Raw genomic sequence first — 6,509 nt, 5'->3', positions numbered from 1 at the left:
CCATTTTGGGTCATTTCCTGTTTTTTCCAGCCCCCTGCTATAAAGCACACTTTGGCGGGCTTTTCTGGCATTAGAGAACTTGGCATAGCTCCTCGTGGTCCCCTGCAGAGTTCCTAAGCCAGCAGAGAGCAGAAAAAGCAACTTTCTTGATCATAAGTATTTTTTAAAACTTTTTGTTTGCATTTTTCGATCTTTTAAGCTTTTCGACTACTGTTTGTGCCCTTATTACTGTGTTATTGCCTTATTTTCCTGTGTTTGTGAGCTTATATTGTTGATTGCACTTGTGGGCTAAAGTATTGCTTGTGTAACTAACAGGCTAATACACTCAAGTGTACCAGCCTTTGATAGCAATTTAGTCGAAAACAAAGCATTTACTGCATTTTTTCCTGTCTGTTTGAAAAAAAAAACAAAAAAATATTTCTCCTTTCCTAAACTTTACTTGCTAGTTGTTCCAGTGATCAGATTTTGCTGATCCCTGGGCTTTGTATTTGGTTTCTGTGTTCCTCCATTTTTTGTGTGGCCAGAGGTAGTTTTTTTACTCACCAGTGGGAGTGGGGAGTACTAAGCTGCTTGTTTGTCCTCAGAGGAGTGGTTAGAAGCAGCAACTTGTAATTTGTTGGCCATTTTGGGTCATTTCCTGTTTTTTCCAGCCCCCTGCTATAAAGCACGTTAGCTGATGAAGCTGAGCTGCTACTGTTACACACTAGGGCAGCGCCGGTTAAGCAGATTTAAACAATTAGGGCTACCTAAAGTTCACTCTTCAAATTTTCCCTTAAAACTACCTTCCTCAAAGTGTACTACTGTTCTATTTAGTGTATCCTACAACTATAAATTATCTCTGCTTGACTCCCAAGTAGATTATTCTCTATCCGTATAGCTAAGCACTTGCTCCTACAGTACTTATCACCTCGATACAGCACTCTTGTTATAGAAAGTACCCCAAATAAAGCAAACCCCATTTCTCGGTCACCCACATCCCCCAAAACCTTTTTTTAAGTTTTTCTGTCTATTCCTTCTAGCATGTCGAGGGATCAGTTGCTGATATCCTCTCCTGCTCAGCTGGTGAACCTGGGATTATTGAGGCAATGTTACAATTGCCTCATGTACACAGACAACCCTCTCCTCCTCCCACAAAACACAAATACATGCGAGAGATGCAACTATACGGCCAAACTGGAGGCTGAGCTCTCTCAACATAGGACTGGCAAGACCAGACAGGAGGAGAAGGTAACCACACACACTATAGACCCAGTCTCACATAATACCATCACAACCTCAAATCATACACATAAACACACAAAGACATACTCAGAGGCTCTGATCAAAAATCTACCAAAACAGCAGAGGCCACCAAATTAGACACCCAAACAACTACCACCTCAGAACACAACACCTGCATCACATAGACCACACAGTCAGAGTGTCAAGCAGTCACAGCCCTTAAGGCCAAACACTATGCCAGACACACTAGTCATTGGTGACTCCATAGTCAGACACACTGACGTCCCGCTCACCAGACTGAGTAAGGAGAAGGTCACAGTAAGCTGCCTGTCGGGTGCTAGAATCTGCCACATAACGCATGCACTCAGGTCTCTCAACAGCAGGTACAAGTACGACTCAATCATTGTCCACGCTGGTGTAAATGACCTGAGATGTACCTCCCTGGACTACATGAAAAGAGACATAGAGGAGCTCTCTGATTATGTAGCCCAGGCAGGTATGACCCTGACCTTGAGCAGTATCCTACCTTCACCAAGAATGATGCCACAATACAGAGATAAGATGATCAGCTTTAACAATTGGCTTAAACTCTGGTGTCATTCAAAGGGGATCCAATGTCTGTCTGCCTGGGATGACATGCTGGACAAGCCACACTGCTTCGCAAGGGACGGCTTGCACTTGTCACCCTGGGATTCGGATTTTGGCAAAGGCTCTTGCCACCCCATAGTGCCTTTTTAGGCAAGGCTCAAATTCTAAACCTACCACCCTAGAACAAAACAAAGAAAAAAAAAACTAAGGGTAATGCTGCTCAATGCCAGAAGTCTCAACCTCAAGATGCACGCACTCGAGGCCCTTCTCAGTATGGAGAACATCGATGTCTGTGCTGTGACAGAAACCTGGTTCAAGGCTCCTGAGAGCACCCCAGCACTGTCAGGTTTTACCTCATATCATGCGTTCCGGCCACAAAACCCGGACAATACCAAGAAAGGAGGAGGGGTATCCATATTCATCAAGGACACCCACACCTCAAGATTGGTGGCATCGCATGATGCATCGGAAACCATCCAGGTGCAATTAACCATAGGCAAGACTGCTCTGCAAATTGTAGCATGTTACAGGCCACCCTCGCAAACTCAGGAACCTCACATGGCCTTCCTGAAAACACTGGAGGGGATAAATGTATCTCCGAACACCATCATACTAGGTGACTTCAACTACCCTAATATAGACTGGGAACACTACTCAAGCCCAAACACTCTAGCCCAAAAGTTCCTGGAATTCATAAACTCAAATGCCATGGAACAACTAGTCACCATCCCCACAAGAGGAGAGAACATACTTGATCTCATCATCACGAACATGGGAGCACAATGTTCAAAGCCAGAAGTATACCCCTCACTGGTGAGATATGATCACAAACTAATCTCGCTGGAGGTCCTCATCCCGCCCCCACCCAAAATGAAAAAGACCACAGTAAAGAACTTCTCGAAAGCCGACTTCACACTTCTAAAGACTAGTGCGGTCTCCTTTAAGGCCCCTGAGCTGGCGGTTAACATTACTCAAACCGCTGAATCACTTACAAATGCCTTCTACCAGCACCTGCAGGGCTGCATGGATCAGGCAATCCCAAGCAAAACAAAGACTCTTTGTACCAAAGGCAAGCGTCCAGTCTGGTGGACCCCAGCCATAAACAAACTCTACAATAAAAGGAGAAAGCTACTACAAGATAGAGCAAAATCCTTAAAAGGTAAGACACTGCTGATCACTATAAGTAAAAAGCTAAGAGCTCTCATAAAATCATCCAAAGCTAATTTTGAGAAAAAAATAGCTAAGGACTCTAAAGACAACCATAAAGCATTCTTTAGCTATGTCAGAAACCTAGGAGGAAACTCCCAGATATGTTCAGAATTAGTTCAAAATGATGTGAAGATTACTGATCCTACAGACATTGCCAACATACTGGCTGACAGGTTCAGTGCAAACTTCTCACCACTCTCCCCGCCTAAAGAAGTGATATCTATACCAAATGATTGTAGTCCCCAAACATCTCCAACGCTCAGGTGAGAACTGCTCTCCAAGGCAAAGAACACAGCATCCATGGGACCTGATGGTGTCCCCGGCTGTGTGCTCCATGAACTCAACGAGGAATTAAACCCACAGTTAGGACAGCTGTTTAATCTTAGTCTCACCTCCGGATACGCACTCCAGGAGTGGCACACAGCCACTGTGGTCCCACTCCACAAAGGCGGTGCCTCCACCGACCCTGGAAATTACCGTCCCATTAGCTTGACAAGCCTGATCTGCAAAGCCATGGAAAGGATCATAATGGATCTCATAAATAAAGACATAGGGAATTTGCAGACTTTGGATCCAACCCAGTTTGGCTTTGTCAAAGGCAGATCATGCCTTTTAAACTTGGTTGACTTTTTGAAACAGTCACCAAGGCCATTGACGAGGGAAAGGCAGTCCATACAGCCTACCTAGACCTGGTGAAGGCTTTCGATACAATACCCCACTCGGGTATCATTGTAAACTCATCAACTTGAATGTAAACCCATACATTACAAGATGGGTTGCAAACTGGCTGAGTGACAGAACCCACAGGGTCAGAGTTGCTGGCGCCATGTCAGACTCTAAGCCTGTCACAAGTGGTGTCCCACAGGGCTCAGTCCTGGGCCCACTCTTGTTTGGCATCTACTTTTCTGAAGTACAAGCAAACACAGGAGGGTTATGGCTGACAAAGTTCGCAGATGACTGCAAACTGGGAGCCGTAGTTGAGAACACATCCGACACAGATATCCTTCAGAAGGGTCTCACAGAAATGGATAACTGGTGCCAGAGCCATGGCTTCAAGTTAAATGCCAAGAAATGCATAGTCATACCCTTCGGGAAAAATAAGGTTACCCCTAGCTACCATATAGGTGGCAATCCCCTGAACACAGAAGAAGTTATTAGGGACCTGGGAACCCAGGTTGACAGTAGCCTTTCATTCGACACTCATATTGCTAAAGTAGTTAGGAAGACCTTCTACACTGCCCACCTTATCATGAAGGGATTCACATCTAGATCAAGGGAAGTCATAGTCTCCCTATACTCATCACTCATCAGACCAATGATCGAGTACAATGCCCCATTCGGAATGTATCTGACCCGACACTTGCAGCAGCTGGAGAGGCCACAAAAGTTCCTCACCAAAAGGATAAAGGGTCTCAAAAATCTGTCTTATGCTCCACGACTGAAAGAACTCCAGTTATATTCAGTTGCGTACCACTTGCTCAGAGGTGACCTATGCCTGACATACAAGGCCATGTCAAACCTAGATTTGATGAATATGCTTCATCTCAAAAAATCTAGATCCCTCAGAGCCACAAGGGCGGGTGACTTAAACCTCGACATGGTTATTAATAGGACGTGCTGGAGGGATAGATTCATCACCCAAAGACTCCCTATGCTGTGGAACAAAATCCCGGTTTATGTGAGGCAGAGCACCTCGCTGGCCTTGTTCAAGAGGAATCTTGACCAATGGATGGGAGATCGCAGATACACCCCAGGGGTTACCTCAGTGTCACTGCTCGACAGAAGCACAGCTAAATAATGGGCATAGTTTCTCCAAACTAAGGGGTGGCGTAAGCCACAAAAACTATGGGCTAGGCTTGTAAATGCCCTCGGGCAGATAGCCTAGTATAAACCTATGAACCTATGAACCTATGAATAATGTTCTAGGGAAGAGTAAAGTCTAAGGCAAGGCAGGAAATGAATAATTTATGTAATGTTGAATTGATGATTGCATAAAAGAATGTATGTGATATATAATGTTTGTAACTGTGAACAAGTTAACACAAATTGTTTTCTTTTATATAAAGATATGTTTGCCTATGTGTTGAGATAATTCAATAAAAGTGTTAGAAAACTTAAAAGACTTAGGAACTTTATACATCCCATCTGCCATTTTAGGGGCAGCCTGTATTCAGGAAAATTGCAGCCGGTAACACGCATGTCCTACAAAGCTGACAAAACTGGAGGAACAGGTGAAAGTTCTGGAAATCCTTCTGTAACATCTCATGGTATTTTATGAGGGACTGAGGAACCTCAATGTTCTCCCACTGAAAACAATGGCACGTTCTGTTAATAGTCTCAGAGAAAGAGAAACCATCACAGGGAGAATCAGCAAATGAGCTTTCTTCCTATTCTGAATCAGAAATCTGAGGACAAAATCCTTAATCCATCCCTGCATCTTCCTTTTCAGATTCAGAATCCTGAATCTCTTCAGGAAAAGAGGAATCTCTCTTTCTTTTATCAGAAACTACTTTACAAAAAGGATTACTAGCCTATATTAAACCATAAGCCAGACCCAGTAAACTGCTCCTGTCTAGGGAAATATAAGAAGTAGACACGTGTTTAGTTTTCTGTTTCTCTTTGACAAGAAAAATGGGGCCAACTCTGTTACTAAAGACAGCTGCAGCTTCATCAGGAACGGACATAGCATTCTGACACAACAGAGAAGCCTTCCCTGTTCCTTCTCCCAGGACTAACAAGCGTGGCTCTCCCTTTCCACTGAGGGGACCACAAGAGTCGCAGAGGACATGGCTAACCCCATAGCGGCTGTAGGTGCTACACCAGAGGGATGCAGGGTAAAAGATGAGTGGTCTGAAGTACAACAAATGGCCACAGCAGAGTCACTCTCCTGTGGCTGAGGCAAAGTGTTAGCCTGCTGTGCTGGCAAAGGCTGTTTGCTAAATGTTTTCTTTTCATGGCTGGAAGGAGGAATGACCATGGGAACAACAGTTTGTTCCATGGTCAAGCCACAAAATGGTGACTTTTTCTCAGGGAAAACAAGCAACAAAAGCAGATAAAAATTTAGATTCTTTAAAAGTCACTTTTTCACAGAGAAACATGGTTAAAAGCACTTTGCTAACTATTCTAATTATACAGAAAAAAACTGTCTTGTCACTAATAGAAAACTATCATGGAATGGAATGAAATAGCAATTTGTTAAGTGTGGTATGGTTCAAAAGTTGAAGTTAAGCAGACAGGGTCTTAGTCGAGCTCTGTCTGAGCACTAGAAGACTGTATATCACAATTTGGAAGGGGGAAGGAGGGAAGGATGTTGAACAGGACAAAAATGAGACAACATAGATCTATTGTTATGGTAAATACATAAATTTCATATCCGATGTTGTGAATTTTTATATGATTCAGTGTTTCAGACAGATTCCCAAGCTGCTTAAAAAGACCTGGATGGTCTCAAGGAAGGACATTCCTAAGAATGGCAGAGACAAAAAATGCAC

Source organism: Protopterus annectens, chromosome 7.part0 (assembly GCF_019279795.1).
Source record: "Protopterus annectens isolate FY-2018-M chromosome 7.part0, PAN1.0, whole genome shotgun sequence".
Lineage (NCBI taxonomy): Eukaryota > Metazoa > Chordata > Ceratodontiformes > Protopteridae > Protopterus > Protopterus annectens.
Note: the sequence above shows the minus strand (reverse complement) of the source record.